General features: G+C 43.8%; 1 protein-coding gene across 1 annotated transcript in view; it reads left to right on the top strand.

The window, feature by feature from the left end:
• The first annotated feature begins 17,463 nt into the window (after positions 1 to 17,463).
• The window catches only part of LOC311290837 (interferon-induced very large GTPase 1-like), a 56,956-nt gene continuing 56,581 nt past the window's right edge, over positions 17,464 to 17,838 (top strand). The window contains exon 1 of the mRNA XM_084409550.1: positions 17,464 to 17,719. The gene's annotated coding sequence lies outside the window, so the exon portion shown is untranslated. The remainder of the gene's footprint in view (positions 17,720 to 17,838) is intronic.

Below are 17,838 nucleotides of genomic sequence, written 5' to 3'. Positions count from 1 at the left end.
AGCAGGAAATGCGATCTCGCTGGAAGCGCCGTCACACCAACACACTGAAGAGCCGCTCGTCTCGAAGAGATTTGAGATGACACTCAAAAGGCTTGTGGAGTGAAGTACTGAACTTGGCTCCGAAGCGAAAACATAGTCTGCATGTTGCTCGCGCACTTCCTTATATACCCCCTGCGTGGGGCGGAGTTACGCTATGCAAATTCCGCAGACCCATGGCATTTCATTGCCATTGGCTCGTGTTTTAATACTCGAAGATGATAGGATTTCTAAGCGAAACCCCATTCGTCGTCATCCGACGTAACTCGGAGTGACAACGAAAGGGAACAGAGTATTCCAGAAAACACACACTTGCGCGCTCCAGTCGAGCCTCTTGTATGCTGCTCGCTTGTCCTTTCTGGTGTTACTCATTAGGGCTCGATTAATTTGAATAAAATCGCTGATTTGATCAAGGTTTTTTTTTTATTTGTTTTCACATTATACAGAAAAGAGATCACACATAACCAAACACCCCCATCCTCCAAACACCAGATATAAACATAAAGACACTATACATAATCAGACATCTATAAAGAAAAATAAATAGCATGAAGTAAAACTAAATAAAACACATTTTTTATTTCTTTCCCTTTTACATTGCCATGTTGTCTACTTCCATTCTCTCAACAAAAGTTAAGAAAGGCTTCCAGATATTGTTTGAAACAATAATAAAAAAAAAAGTGCTGGAAAAGAGAGAGTTAAAAGTTTCTGTCACAATATCAAGTTCTTCTAAGCTATCCAGGATTCTGAGATGATGAAACTGATGAGGAATATTATTAATAAAGCAATCTTTAGTGGCAGAAGTGATAGGTCTAACATATTTGTAATGAAGTTTACACGAGACTAGATAATGATCTTAGGTGTCATCGCTCTGCTGCAGAATTTCAACGGCATCAACATTTATTCCATGTGATAATATTAGATCTAGAGTATGATTACGAGAATGAGTAGGTCCTGACACGTGTTGTCTAACTCCAATTGAGTTCAGAATATCTTTAAATGCCAATCCCAATGCATCTTTTTCATTATCCACATGTATATTAAAATCACCAACAATTAGGTAATATTGATTTAAAGCTCCTTTCGTTAAAGACTGCTTTATTATTGGCTCTTTCAACTGTGAGGCGGGTTATGCCGAGTTCAGACTGCACGATTTTAGCCCTGATTTTGGCTCGCCGACAGGTTTTGAGAAATCGCCGACGAATGCCCGAAATCACAGGCAAATCGGTGCTCATTCACGCGAGTGACAATCACGCAGTATGAATGAGCAAAGACGCGATCTGAGAGAATCGCCGACGAGTCGCCGACGCCCGTGAGATATTTGGCATGCTAAATATCTGGACCTGTCGGCGATTCAAAATCCTGCTGTGTGTAAAGTGTTATGACTGAAAACTACATCGGCGATGACCGACAGCCAATGAGAGAGCAAGATACAGAGCAGCGGTGAGTTCGGGGAGGAGTTAGACCAGAATATCAGTATTTTAATAGATATATTTACAATTATATCAAACAGAAACAAAGCACAAACATTTGCTTGACCAGCAGCAACAGCAGCGCATTGCAAAATTATTTATTTACCCCCGACTCTCTGTGCAGAACACACAGTCCTTGCTCCCCTTGTCTTCCCAGCCATTTCCTCATGCATAATATGTTTTTCTTTTTCTCCTTTTTGCTGCAAATCAGTGCACAGACAATTTGGATCGTAAGCTTCTTGCAGGCTATCATTTTTAATAACAATTTCAGTCTCGCACGAGAACTGCGGTCTTACGCACGCGGGATTTTGCGTTATTTCCTTATCACTTCTCGCGTGTGTTTGGTTGCGAAACGTAGTTTGCGGATCAGACAGTAGTTGTCGGCGATTCTTTCTCCTGACAGTCATGCAGTGTGAAACTTCCTGTCGCCGATGCATCGTGCAGTGTGAACACACCAGCAACTGAATGTTACCCTGGATAGTCGTGCAGTGTGAAAAGAACAGTGACCCGACTACTTTGAAAATCGTGCAATGTGAACTCGGCATTAGTGAACTTCATGCTTCGTTGGTTCATAACTCCTTTATGCAGTTCTCCAGTGAATCCAGTGTTTGTGCCTTAAGTAAGCTAAATTAAGTCTGATCTAGCCTGTAAACAGGTGGATATACTGGCTTACCATCCGCCACCTGTTTCATCATCTGAGAAACTATGTGATTTCTTACAGATCACGTCAAGCCAGCATCATCTGTGACGGCCTGCATACCTGTCTTTGTCATTCTTTGTTTCAGTAGGGCGGGGCTGTGATCCTGAGGGTGGATGGAGGACACCTGAGTTTGGAGTTTAACGTCCTGTTAAAAGCTTCCTACTTCCTGCCTTCCATAGGAGAGAGAGTGGTTCTCTCCCCGGCGGGTCTTCTCCTTTATGTTTTTGTTATTGCCGGCATTTTGGGTTTAGTTTTGGTTCTGTTTGGTAAATAAATTGGTTATCTTTTTATTAAGTGTTTCTGTTTTACTTCTTTGTCATAAACTCCGAGCCGGGTTATGACAAAATGGGGGTTCGTCCATTTGTTTTCTTTCTGTTCGCTACGTATTAAGACGTGTAGTGGTGGGATATTAGGTTTATTTGTGAATGAAGTTTCGCTGGGGTGATATCACACGCCAGTATTTGACCGCGTGGTGCGGTGATAGTGGAGGAGAACTTTGATTTTGACCGGCGTGCGGGAAGTTTAGGTAAGTAGGTTATTTTAAATTGTAATTATTTGTTATCAAAGGGGTGCATCTCTGGTAGGTTTAGTGGCGTTACCCTTTTGGGTTTCGTCTGGTGGGGTGGTGTAGTGTTGCGGTGAAAGTGGACAGAGCAGTTGTCTCGGGGGCACTCCATGGATTTTAGGAGAGTCGCCAGTTTCTGGTTGCTTTTCCTTGCCATCGGGTTTGGTGCATAATGGAACCACCATAAGTAGCCGCATGAAGAGTCTTCATGCGGCTACTTCATGCGGCTACTCAACCCTAGTCTTCATTGAAGACTAGGGTTGAGTTTATGTAGTAAATTTGGGGTTGAGGTAGTTAGAGGGGCGCACCTTTTTTTTGTTATTAGTATGTTTGTAGTAATTTGATTGCCATTAGTCTGCATAAATTTCACGCACGCGGTTAAAATGTCGGCTGTAGAGGAATTTATAGCATCTCCGTCGGAAGAAGTATTAGATCTCTGCACAAAAGAGCAACTGCTTAAAATTGCTGAACATTATGATATTGATATCAGTAATAATATGCTTAAAGAGCGGCAGAAAGCGATTGTAAGAAGTAGTTTAATAGAAAAGGGAGTTTTGGCAGAAAACCAGTCTTTCTCGTTACCTTTGCGTTCTATGTCGACTTCAAATTTAACATTCGAACAGCAGAGAGAGTTACTTAGCATGCAAATTGAGCACGAAAGGTAGATAGGGATTTGGCAGTGGAGAAAATGCGACAGGAAACAATGCAGGCTAAGCTCGAGCTGGAATTTAGACTAGAAATGGACAAGGAAGGTGCTGCAGCTGGTACAGATTTGTGTGCGCAGTCAACTTCTTTCTCAAGTAGGGGTATTTCTGGTTTTGATGTCATAGGAAATTTGCGGCTTGTACCGAATTTTTGCGAAAGAGATCCAGATTTTTTTTTGTACTTTTTGAATGAATTGCCGATGCGTGTAAATGGCCAGATGCGGCCAGAGCATTAATGCTTCAGACTGTATTGACAGGTAAAGCACAAGAGGCGTATTCGTCTTTAACTGTGGAAGATAGTCAGGATTATGTAGAAGTAAAGGCAGTAGTGTTAAAAGCTTATGAACGTGTTCCAGAATTTTACAGGCAACAATTTAGAACTTTTTCAGGTGCTTCAGCTAAAAGTACGGGTTTAGCGGCGCCTGTGCGTTCATCTGACAAAAGTTCAGTCGAAGAGAATACTTCTGGACAAAGTAAAACCTTGTGTTCTGCAGTACTGAATTCATACCAGCCTTTTGTTAGAACAGGGTTTGTGTCTTTGATAGGCAGTGCTGTAAAAGTGCCTGTAAAAATTCTGAGAGACACAGGAGCATTTGACTCCTTTATTCTGGCCGAAGTACTGCCCTTTTCTCGGCAGTCCGGGTAGTTTAGTGCCAGTTCGGGGAATGGGGTTAAATGTTTTGCATGTGCCATTGCATAAAGTGATGCTTGAATGTGATCTGTTTCAGGGTGAGGCCGCACTGGCTGTTTGTGAGACAACTCATTGTTAGTGAGAAAGTGGGTTGATCATAAAGGTAAAGTCCTTGGGGAACCTGTTTTTCAGGTTGTGCTGCCATTAAGATTTCGTGAGGCAGTTCTGAAAGTGGCACATAATGAGTCTGGGCATGCAGGCGTTAATAAAACGTATGACAGATTGTTGAGGCATTTTTTTTGGCCTCGTGTAAAAAAAGATGTTGCCGCTTATATTAAAACTTGTCATACATGTCAGCTTACAGATAAACCAAATCAAAATTTAAAACCTGCTCCGCTATTTCCTATTCCTGCGGTGGGCCAGCCGTTTGAACATCTTATAATTGACTGTGTAGGTCCTTTGCCTAGATCGAAATCGGGGGCAAATTATTTACTAACAGTGATGTGTCAGAGCACCCGTTATCCTGTGGCATATCCCTTACGCACGATAACTACTATGTCTGTGGTTCGTGCACTTTCTCAGTTTATGTCGATTTTCTCAGTTTATGTCCCTATACGGTTGTAAAGAAGGTGTCAGAGCAAAATTACATTATTGCAACTCCTGAACGTAGGAAAAGTACACAGCTTTGTCATGTGAATTTACTAAAACCTTATTTTACCGGTGTACTTCAGCCTTCTGCGTGTAGTGATCCTCCTTCAGTAGTTCAAGCTCATGCGGCATCTGTCACGGTCTCTGCAGGTTCAGTTAAAGCTGACGATAGAGACATTGAAAAAACATTGGATGAGGTAGAAGAAATGTCTATAGGTGGTTTTAATAACTCGTAGACTTTGGCTGAATTGGAAAAACTGTTTGCTCATTTGCCGGTGGCACGTGCAAAGCAGTTGACAGAATTAATTCATCGGTTTTCCTGTTTATTTTCTGGTTCGCCTACGTGCACTCATCTGATATGACATTGAGGTGGTCGATGGAAAACCAATAAAGCAGAGATTCTATCGGGTAAATACAGACAAACAACAGCAAATGGAGGACCAGGTAAAATATATGTTGGAAAATAACAATGCTGAACCTAGTTTTTCTAGCTGGGCTTCTCCCTGTATACTTGTTCCTAAGTCGGATGGTACTATGCGTTTCTGCACTGATTTTCGTAGAGTTAATTCTGTTACAAAGCCGGATTCGTTTCCCCTGCCGAGAATGGATGACTGCATCGATCAGGTGGGGGCTGCGAAGTTTGTCAGTAAGTTTGATCTCCTTAAAGGCTATTGGCAGGTGCCCTTGTCTAGACGTGCTCGTGAATTCACCTGCGACCTTTCAGCGTCTCATGAATCACGTTGTAGGTGACATGCAGGGTTGCGCTGTATATCTTGATGATGTAGTCATTTATTCAAACACTTGGGATAGTAACTTAGAACGTATGCAGGAATTGTTTACTCATTTGGCGGAGGCAAAGCTCACGGTCAACCGTGACCTATCTTTGCCGAGTAGTTGGGCAGGGTCAGGTGCATCCGGTGAATGCAAAAATTCAGGCGGTGGAACAGTTTTCCAGTTCCAACAACTAAAAAAGAGTTGATGCGTTTTTAGGCCTGGTAGGTTATTATAGAGCATTCTGTAGAAACTTTTCTAGTGCTCTCACTGATTTGTTGAGGGATAAAGTCAAATTTATGACTTTATGACAAGTGCCTTCAAACATGTCATGGTGTTAGCAGCGCTGTATTTGGACAGATCATTTAAATTGTATGTGGATGCGAGCCAGGTAGGGGCTGGGGCGGTCCTCATGCAGGAGGATGACTGTGGTATCGAGAGGCCGGTTCGTTTCTTTTCAAAGAAATTTAATCGTTACCAGGGGAATTATTCTGTGATTGAAAAGGAGACGCTTGCTTTGATTATGGCTTTAAAACATTTTGATGTTTATGTTAGTGGCAGTGCTCGTGTGGTGGTCTTTACCGATCATAATCCTTTGACCTTCTTAAATTCCTTGCAGTGTCGGAACCAAAGATTGATTCGATGGTCATTGTTTTTGCAGTCCTATTGTTTGGATGTTCGCTATGTGAACTAGGTGTGACGGCCTGCATACCTGTCTTTGTTATTCTTTGTTTCAGTAGGGCGGGGCTGTGATCCTGAGGGTGGATGGAGGACACCTGTGTTTGGAGTTTAACGTCCTGTTAAAAGCTTCCTACTTCCTGCCTTCCATGGGAGAGAGAGTGGTTCTCTCCCCGACGGGTCTTCTCCTTTATATTTTTGTTATTGCCGGCATTTTGGGTTTAGTTTTGGTTCTGTTTGGTAAATAAATTGGATATCTTTTTATTAAGTGTTTCTGTTTTACTTCTTTGTCATAAACTCCGAGCTGGGTAATGACAATGACCAAACTAGTGATTAATAACACAAATAATCTTCAAGACATTAAAATAGATCATAATCGTGCACAGCAGTTGTTGACCAGATTTGATGGGATTAAAATGACTATTGAACTCATCAGTGATCTTGACTTTGAGCTTCACTCTTTATTTCACATTTGTCTCTCATTTGAAATATCACTTTATTTAATGTTTCTTTTAGATCTGATGGACGCGAACGAGAAAGGAAAAACAGAAGCTAAAAATTCTGTCTGTAAATCCAAATCTGTAAATTAAAGGAGCTGTATGTAAGAAATGTATTTCAATTAATCATAAAATGGCCCTGATATGTCACTAGACATTAAGAAATCATGTTCATTTCAAATACTTATATCACTGACAACAGTAGTCCGGCCAGGATATTGTCATTTAAAAGTGAAGTTGCAGCCCTCAACTGATGTTGATGTTGTCATGTTGTGTTTTGGCCTGATGCTCCACCCTCCACCTATCTACCAATCACGAAGTCAGTAGTGTTTCGGCATCCGGGTTGCCAGCTCAGCTCTAGTTACCACAGCTGCAGCTACAAACGTTCGTGTCGGATCCTGCAGCCTATCTGGCAACCTCGAGTCAGGGGGGGGGGGGGGGGGGGAGGGGATACACCGCTCTACAGTAATTTGAAAGTGATTGCAGTACCAGTTTTGGCCACAATCTTACATACAGCTCCTTTAAGACTGAAGATTCACATGAGAGTTCACACTGGGAAGAAGCGGCTCAGGCTTTCGCTCTGAAATCACATCTACTTCTCATTCTGAAGAAAGACCATTTAACTGTGATCAGTGCGGCAAACAGTTTCATTGGGCGTCAGTCCTGAAGAAACATCTGAAGATTCACACAAAGGAGAAGATTCATTCGTAATATTACAGCAGAAAAGACACGGCGGTGTGTGTTTCAGTGCTGAAGTCCTTTACTATAGAAGATGAACTGAAAGACCACCAGAAAATTCACACTGGGAAAAAACATCTCAAGGCAAAGTTCTGGAGCTGAAGAAGAAGTCATAACACTTTTAAGAGAGACATGCATCTGATATTGGTTGACGAATGCGCATGCGTCGCGTCTGAACGCGTTGTTGTCTTTGGAGCTCCATCGATTTGATTTATAATTCTTGATTTTTCTCTTTAACATGTCTTACCTTAAAATTTTTCTCATCTTCAAATCGCGTTCTTCTAATTCTTTTGAGGTAAATCCAAGGTAAACTAAGCACAAACACTGTCTTCCAAACTCGATGAAAAGCAGAGGAGTAAGTTACCGAAGTCTCTGATTTTTTGTTTTGAGGTGATGGGGCGTTTACAGCTCTGCGTTCCTCTGCATTGATCATTTGCTTGTCAATCGCTCGTGCGTGCGTAGGCGTGGTCACATTAGAGTTAATTAACACGCATTTGAGAAACTGTACATGTCGCTGCTTTCATACGGATTACTTAAACAGAGAATATTTGTTTTTTATATAAATTGCATACTTTAAAAGTAGAGACTCCAAGCGTTGTATAGACATGCGTTTAAAGTCTCTGTGACAAACATTCGCTGAGTTACAGGTCATTTTCTGTCGCGTTTCAGAATGAGTTTCTCATTGAGAGAGACGGCAGAACGAGCATCATGTTTATTTTCTTTATTTTACAAAAAACACAACCTTTTGTTTTTATTATGAGTGTACACAAGAAGACATTTAACAGTTTTGAATGATGTATAACACAAGTATGTAAGATCAAAATCAACAGAGTATTTTGAGTCTCTTTTGCACTGATATGAAAAAAAACGAGCCTATCGTGCCGGCGCGATAACAGACCTCAGGTTTCGAATCCAGAAACACTTTGTTTTCGTAATTCAATATGGCGGTCGATGCAAGAACTTGATTTATTCCCCATATCACCATACGAATGTCCTCATTATATTCTCAGTTTATATGCATTTCCCTCGATACAGTAAACCCTGATAACTTGTTAATCGGGGCGGCATTGTGGTTATTTGCATCATTCGTGGGTGTGGGGGATGTGTATAGGGTAAAATATCCGTCGTCGTCGCTGAAGGAGTACCAGCTTCTAGGATATTCAATTTTGGCGAGTCCTACTTCCCATTCCCCTTTAAAGTTTATAGTTTTTGCTAACCTGGTTGTATAGCTGGATATGCGATTTTCAGGATAAACCGACGATGATGCATTACACAGTAATGTAACATAGAACCCATGGTCATCCATGGTTATCCTGCACACATATGATCTCATCCGGTAAGTGGTCATATGTTTTAAGGCTTTTGTAAGTCCACCAGTGCTTTTTTATCAATATAACTATTGAATTTAGCTGGCCAGCCTAACCATTTCACTAAAACAAGTGTAGATTTTCCTTGTTTTTTCTGACCTAAAGTCTTTTCCACCTTAAAAGATGAGTTTTTACCCACAATTATTTTTTGCAACTCTTTTTCATAATAAAACACCTTCGATGGATTCCCCGTCATAATCGGCCAAGACGGGTGGCTGACGCGGAATACACGCGATAAGGTGAAAAATTCATCTGTATAGTTCTGTTCATAACGTTTGGTGAACAGTCCTCTCACTTTGGAGATCCTTACAACATCTCCAACTTTGAAATTAAAGTTACATTTCTGTCTTCTTTATAGTTCCGTACAAGTTTTGAAACAGTCTCATTTACTTTATCGACATCCACCGGCCTCATTTTAATACTCCTATGATAACTGGAGTTGTAACTCTGCACGATATCTTGTAAAGCATCTATGTAGCGCCGGGAATTTGTAGCCGTTAAAAATCTCCACATTCGACTTTTTAATGTTCTGTTAAAACGTTCCACAACGCTGGCCTTCAAATCGGTAGCGGTAGCGAAATGATTAATTTGATGCTTTTTCATCACATCTTGACATTTTTTGTCAAAAAACTCCTTCCCTTGATCCATCTGCAGTTTCTGTGGAACACGACCCTCTTTGAGTATAGACACAAAACGCTTTAGTAACCTCAATACCGCTCTTATTCTTTAGCACTCGAACCCACGCATACTTACTAAATAGTTTGATGCATGTCAGCAAATATTTATTATCATCATTCTCCTTTGAATAGGCAGACATGTCGAAAAGATCCACTTGGAACTGGGCATCTATCGCATACACCACAACTCTATTGCGCTTGTATTTTAGAGGGGCGGTTCTGTGTAATGTATAGGCATCCTCTCCGGCCAACCAGTCTGAGACCTCTTTATCACTTAGTTGAACTCCATTATCCTTTAAGACCGCGTCTTTTAAACGTGTTTTACCGCCTAAGGACCATGGGTTAGATGGCGTATAATAAGCCTTTTTCATAAGCTCCGACATGTTATTGTTTCAACCTCTGTAAAAGTAATAGCTCACACATGCATAGTGGTTCAACCTTTTATTAAAAAACAAACAAAAAAACATTTAATATAGCAATCAGTAAAACAGGCACTCTACAAAACAAAACTCTAAATGATTTAATGGCATTAGAGGTTTGTGAAAAAAGGGGGGTAACAATAACATCACCGATAGTCTAACCAGTAGAGGACATTTCTGCATGCCATCATGTTACGATTTAGGATATAATTGACAAACATTTCGATAATTCTACGGGTGTCGTCCTCATCATTGAATTTTAGTTTTGGAATCATTAGCTTACATACATCTGCCACATATGCACATATACAGAGTACATCTGGGATTGCAAACTCATTCTGCATTCAATCATCGTAACCAGAGCATCTTTTACCAGTACACATGGTGGCTCAATACCGCAGACACATATGTTTGATAATTCACCCCAAGAATTAGGCGTACCTCTTATCAAAATCATTTGTTTCTTGACATTTCTTACATGTTTGGTTTCAACATCAACGTCATCATCATCATCATCCGATTCACTTGAATACTCAATGACTCTTTGCATTAATGAAATCAGCTGTCTTCTGTAATGTCCTTTAAGCATGAATTCCATGAAACTCTTTCGGCTACTGGCAGCCGCCATGCTAGTGGGCTTTTCGTCACTCTCCATTCACAATTGAGAGACCTTGCCAGTGATCGAAGACGTCGTAGATGATCTCCTTGCAGGATTGATCCAGAAGTTTGTCCCTGATTTCTTGTAGCTTAGTACCGATGAATGGTTTGTCTCTTAATTCATGCAGAATAGACCCGACTGCTCCTTGAATCGCCTGAGGATGGGATTTTAAGCTGCGTCGGTTTAGGACAAATGCTATGATGAATCGAAGGTTAGGTTTAAACAGTTTGCCGGCCAGTTCGTCAAAGTGGGTTTCGAAGAAGTATGTGGGGGGTTCGTACAGGCAGGAATGTTGCAATTGGTTCCAATGATCCGTTGCACAGCCCTCACACTCTTCCTTCAGTTTGTCGTCAATGAGGTGTTGTAGCAGCAGCACTATTGTGGCTTTTACGATTTTGAATCCAATGGTGGTGAAACATCTGTCTGTAGCATCGAAACCGGGTTTATCAGAACACTCGCCACAACTACACACATTAGTCAGGAAAGTCAGGATGTGGTATCCAAGCTCAGTGCAGAATTTATCCAGCCATCCTTTCTGCGTATCGGATGTGTCGGCCCCGTCTGTTGGAATATGATCAGTAGCATTGTCATCAGGCTCAGCAAGACAACAGTTGACAGAGGCACCATAGCTACAGACATACTATGATTCTGCGTCTTGAGACATGGCTTAAAGACAAAGTGTGAGGAGGGCCAGACTTACCCTGGTTTTATAATGGCTGTAGTAGATGGGCGGGGACGGATGAGCGTATGTCGCACTGCGCGCACATCTCTCAGGATAGAACAGCTGCACTTTAATTTCATTGTACCCGGCGTGCATGTCGCAACACTTGAACATTTTGTTTATCGTTGAAAAAAGGAGACTCAGCAGACAGGCGTCGCGCCATTTGTACAAAAATTGCATCGTGTACAGATCATGATGGTCATTTTGTAGAACAGTTCCTGAACAGGCACAATGCTTTGTCTTATCTTTACAACTGAATATGTAAACACATTCATCCTCTTTCTTTTTAGAATGATCACCGACCACCCGGTACCTAACATTCGGGGCCTCACCGTCCTACTCGGAGATGTACAATGGTTCGTTTCCACCGTCATTCAAATCTTTCCAGACCCGGTTGTAAAATAATGTCTTTATCAGGAAACATCATGCATGGGTCTTCTCCCGGTATAAATTGCCCTGGAGTATCAGATGTGTAGAGCTTAAAAGTTAAAAACTGTTTATGAAATATATAGCCGAATATATGGTCACTATTCAGTATAAATTCCCCTTTTACAATGCTTGAATCAGCATGAACATCAACATGTCCTGGAGCTTTTCGCAGAGCCATCGTCAGATATTCCGTCATATCGTCATCCTCTCTACGCTCTGGAGTTTTAGGTGATCTTAAACAATCCATATCGACGTGTTTCACAAACACGTATCTGTCTTACAAAAAGATGCTCAACTATTTATACAAAACTGAGACTATAAGACAGACAATGGTATTTCAAACACCCCCTCCTGAAAAAACATTACTCTCACACCAACCAGATTACAATCATAAAACACACAACCATAAAAATTCCGGAATCACGAAGGTCATCGTAAAACCCCCATATGTACACACATCCGGTCATAATCAGATGTCATAAAAAAAATCATAAATCGGGGCCATAAATCATTTTTGACACAAGGTACCGCATATTGCTACAGGTATATTATGCCTGATATACCTGTCTGAAGGGATGACTGCTTTCCCCTTTAATGTCATAAACTAATAGCATTTCCTGCTCTGTCCCCTCCTCTTCCTCTTTGCATTGGTGATGCACTGGAGAGATAAAAATAAAGGTGACTCTCACACTAGAGGCTGCTTTAATTTGTTTTATATCAGGAATAAAAGATCAGTGAAACTGCCGAATGTTGCCGAATTCACAACGCACAAAACACCCCATTCACACAGATCTGCAAAAACGACTGAAAACGCTGTATTCTGCTGCCAGGCCACTAGATGGCGATGAAATGTCACAGGTCGGGGTGGAGCGCCAGCGGGCCGCCCACCCCTCCGCCCGCGTGCCGCCCCTGAGGAGCTGACCGTGGGCACAAAGGAGGCAGACACAGAATTAAAAATAAATATTCTTTATTAAATAATAAAAACAATATAAAGTCCCTTCCACATCCTCTTTTCTTCGGGAGCAGGCTCTTCCAGCATCAGCAGGCTCTTCCAGCATCAGCCGACTCTTCACTAGCCTCAGGCTCTTCCAGCATTAACAGGCTCTTCCAGCGTCAGCGGGCTCTTCCAGCATTAGCAGGCCCTTCCGGCATTAGCCGGCTCTAGCATCAGCAGGCTCTTCCAGTATCAGCAGGCCCTTCCAGCGTTAGCCGGCTCTTCACTAGCCTCAGGCTCTTCCAGCATTAACGGGCTCTTCCAGCATCAGCCGGCCCTTCCGGCATTAGCCGGCTCTTCACTAGCCTCAGGCTCTTCCAGCATCAGCAGGCTCTTCCAGTGTCAGCAGGCCCTTCCAGCGTTAGCCGGCTCTTCACTAGCCTCAGGCTCTTCCAGCATTAACGGGCTCTTCCAGCATCAGCAGGCTCTTCCAGCATTAGCAGGCCCTTCCGGCATTAGCCGGTTCTTCACTAGCCTCAGGCTCTTCCAGCATTAACGGGCTCTTTCAGCATCGACAGGCCTCTCCAGCATTAGCCGGCTCTTCACTAGCCTCAGGCTCTTCCAGCATTAACGGGCTCTTTCAGCATCAACAGGCCTCTCCAGCATTAGCCGGCTCTTCAAGCGTTAGCAGGGTCTTCACTGGACTCAGGCAGAGAGAGAATGGATACGTGTAACTCACAGCATTAGCAAGTTCTTCACTGGACTCAGGCAGAGAGAGGAATGGACACGTGTAACTCACAGCATTAGCAGGCTCTTCACTGGACTCAGACAGAGGGAGGAATAGACACGTGTAACTCACAGCATTAGCAGGCTCTTCACTGGACTCAGACAGAGGGAGGAATAGACACGTGTAACTCACAGCATTAGCAGGTTCTTCAAGCATTAGTAGACTCTTCACTGGACTCAGACAGAGGGAGGAATGGACACGTGTAACTCACAGCATTAGTAGACTCTTCACTGGACTCAGACAGAGGAAGGAATAGACACGTGTAACTCACAGCATTAGCAGGCTCTTCACTGGACTCAGACAGAGGGAGGAATGGACACGTGTAACTCACAGCATTAGTAGACTCTTCACTGGACTCAGACAGAAGGAGGAATGGACACGTGTAACTCACAGCATTAGTAGACTCTTCACTGGACTCAGACAGAGGGAGGAATAGACACGTGTAACTCACAGCATTAGCAGGCTCTTCACTGGACTCAGACAGAGGGAGGAATAGACAGCTGTGATTGCGAGTGAACAGCAGAAATAATTCCCACACTCACATTTCCACCACACACTGTAAGGTTTCACTCGTGCTCATTTCCACAATAAAACTGCAATTCAACAGACTCAGTGTACCAAGGCCTCCGCCCGCAATCCAGCCGAAGTTCTCTCCGGCTCTCCCATCCGTCCCTCCCGTCTGTCTCTCCCGTCTGTCTCTCTCGTCCTCTCTCTCCCGCGGCCTCCCGCCGCGACCGCGGCCACGGCCGCCCACGCGCTGCCCCCTCGCCTGCCTCTCCCCCGTCGTCTCCCTCTCTCCTTATATCCCATCCTAATAACAACGTGTCTCATAGTGCACAGCTGGCGGCAATTTCGGCTAATTATCCTGAGTGCGGAAGATTTGCGCTCGCCCGGAACTAAGCCGGTGTTCTCGTATTTTGGGTGCGGCGGGAAGCAAATCCCGGCGGACATTAGTTCCGCCTTGACTCAACCTAGAATTTTCGTCACCCCGTGACATACCCCCCCCACCAATCCGGACGCCGAAGAAAAGGGAAAAAAAAGGAGAGGAAAACAAAAAAAGAAACAAAGCAAAAATAAACAAAAAAAGGAAAAAAAAACTGGTCGCCATACCTTCGGCCCACGGTTGCTCAACTCAGGGCGGCACCCTGCCGACTACGCCATTTATGTCGCAGGTCGGGGTGGAGCGCCAGCGGGCCGCCCACCCCTCCGCCCGCGTGCCGCCCCTGAGGAGCTGACCGTGGGCACAAAGGAGGCAGACACAGAATTAAAAATAAATATTCTTTATTAAATAATAAAAACAATATAAAGTCCCTTCCACATCCTCTTTTCTTCGGGAGCAGGCTCTTCCAGCATCAGCAGGCTCTTCCAGCATCAGCCGACTCTTCACTAGCCTCAGGCTCTTCCAGCATTAACAGGCTCTTCCAGCGTCAGCGGGCTCTTCCAGCATTAGCAGGCCCTTCCGGCATTAGCCGGCTCTAGCATCAGCAGGCTCTTCCAGTATCAGCAGGCCCTTCCAGCGTTAGCCGGCTCTTCACTAGCCTCAGGCTCTTCCAGCATTAACGGGCTCTTCCAGCATCAGCCGGCTCTTCCAGCATCAGCCGGCCCTTCCGGCATTAGCCGGCTCTTCACTAGCCTCAGGCTCTTCCAGCATTAACGGGCTCTTCCAGCATCAGCAGGCTCTTCCAGCATTAGCAGGCCCTTCCGGCATTAGCCGGTTCTTCACTAGCCTCAGGCTCTTCCAGCATTAACGGGCTCTTTCAGCATCGACAGGCCTCTCCAGCATTAGCCGGCTCTTCACTAGCCTCAGGCTCTTCCAGCATTAACGGGCTCTTTCAGCATCAACAGGCCTCTCCAGCATTAGCCGGCTCTTCAAGCGTTAGCAGGGTCTTCACTGGACTCAGGCAGAGAGAGAATGGATACGTGTAACTCACAGCATTAGCAAGTTCTTCACTGGACTCAGGCAGAGAGAGGAATGGACACGTGTAACTCACAGCATTAGCAGGCTCTTCACTGGACTCAGACAGAGGAAGGAATAGACACGTGTAACTCACAGCATTAGCAGGCTCTTCACTGGACTCAGACAGAGGGAGGAATAGACACGTGTAACTCACAGCATTAGCAGGCTCTTCACTGGACTCAGACAGAGGGAGGAATAGACACGTGTAACTCACAGCATTAGCAGGTTCTTCAAGCATTAGTAGACTCTTCACTGGACTCAGACAGAGGGAGGAATGGACACGTGTAACTCACAGCATTAGTAGACTCTTCACTGGACTCAGACAGAGGAAGGAATAGACACGTGTAACTCACAGCATTAGCAGGCTCTTCACTGGACTCAGACAGAGGGAGGAATAGACACGTGTAACTCACAGCATTAGCAGGCTCTTCACTGGACTCAGACAGAGGGAGGAATAGACACGTGTAACTCACAGCATTAGCAGGTTCTTCAAGCATTAGTAGACTCTTCACTGGACTCAGACAGAGGGAGGAATGGACACGTGTAACTCACAGCATTAGTAGACTCTTCACTGGACTCAGACAGAGGAAGGAATAGACACGTGTAACTCACAGCATTAGCAGGCTCTTCACTGGACTCAGACAGAGGGAGGAATGGACACGTGTAACTCACAGCATTAGTAGACTCTTCACTGGACTCAGACAGAAGGAGGAATGGACACGTGTAACTCACAGCATTAGTAGACTCTTCACTGGACTCAGACAGAGGGAGGAATAGACACGTGTAACTCACAGCATTAGCAGGCTCTTCACTGGACTCAGAAGGAGGAATAGACAGCTGTGATTGCGAGTGAACAGCAGAAATAATTCCCACACTCACATTTCCACCACACACTGTAAGGTTTCACTCGTGCTCATTTCCACAATAAAACTGCAATTCAACAGACTCAGTGTACCAAGGCCTCCGCCCGCAATCCAGCCGAAGTTCTCTCCGGCTCTCCCATCCGTCCCTCCCGTCTGTCTCTCCCGTCTGTCTCTCTCGTCCTCTCTCTCCCGCGGCCTCCCGCCGCGACCGCGGCCACGGCCGCCCACGCGCTGCCCCCTCGCCTGCCTCTCCCCCGTCGTCTCCCTCTCTCCTTATATCCCATCCTAATAACAACGTGTCTCATAGTGCACAGCTGGCGGCAATTTCGGCTAATTATCCTGAGTGCGGAAGATTTGCGCTCGCCCGGAACTAAGCCGGTGTTCTCGTATTTTGGGTGCGGCGGGAAGCAAATCCCGGCGGACATTAGTTCCGCCTTGACTCAACCTAGAATTTTCGTCACCCCGTGACAGAAACACTATAGACTGAACACGTAATACGCATGTGAATGATATCATTGTCTTCACAGATTCACGTTTTTGCTGTTTACATGGAGACCGTTTCCAAAAACGTGCAATTTGAAACCCGTTTTCAAAACTTTGCGTTTTCAGGCACCCAAAACGCCATTGTCGTGTAAACGAACGGCCAAAACTGATAAAAAGTTTTACGTTTTTAGTTGAAAACGGTGTCGTGTAGACAGCCCCTAAGAAATGTTTGAGTGCTGTTCAAGAAAGGTGCGAGGGGAGTCTTTGTGTGCTGGGAGCTCTGACTTAGGGGAAACGCTAAACGGACGCTCGGGATTAATACATAATTGTGTGATAACTGACATTCTGGTGTACTATTCTCTGAACCCTCCAGTCTGTGTGGTTGTTACAATATCAACAATTTTAGATCATTTGAAAGGTGCTTTAGCTACTGAAGATTGTCTCTCATCATCAACATGTAATCCCCGTTTCACAGACAAGATGTAAATCTAGTCTCAGACTAGAATGCATATTTGATCTGTTTTAAATGAAAGCAGATCTTAAAATATGTCAATGTCATTGCTTTGTCTCACATTTGTCTTTTTCACATTCTGCCTCATTCTCACAAGAATGGTAGCTTAACTTTTACCTGCACCAAATGTAGTCAGACAAGATCAGACAGAAACAGGTTTTTACCTTTGCAATGTGACTACTCCAGTTACTGGCATGTTTAAAATAATAAACAGTACAGTCATTTAAAAGTGACTAACCAGAGTTGATAAAGTTAAGGAAGGCAAATGGTTGGTATGTTCTCTAACCCCGAGGGCATGGCTACATGTTATTTGTCTATAAATGTTTCTGGGACCTGGCAAAAGTGAAGCTGTTTGAGAGAAGTTGCACTTTTGACGGATCGAAGCAGAGCTCTCGTGACTCTCCCCCACAAAAGGTTTTTAGACTTGGACAACCAGAAATGTCTGGATACCGAGAATTAAGAGAGTGAACAAGGTAAGTTCCTTTTAATATTTGGCCTAAAATTGCAAAAAATAAAATAGATTTATTTGTTAATATAATGTATGTTGTGTATTTCTTTACCACTAAAATGTTTCATTTTTTAACTTTGGTAT

Source organism: Rutilus rutilus (assembly GCF_951802725.1).
Source record: "Rutilus rutilus genome assembly, chromosome: 1".
Taxonomy (NCBI): domain Eukaryota; kingdom Metazoa; phylum Chordata; class Actinopteri; order Cypriniformes; family Leuciscidae; genus Rutilus; species Rutilus rutilus.
The sequence above is the reverse complement of the archived record's forward strand: the minus strand, read 5'-3'. Positions and strand labels throughout refer to the sequence as shown.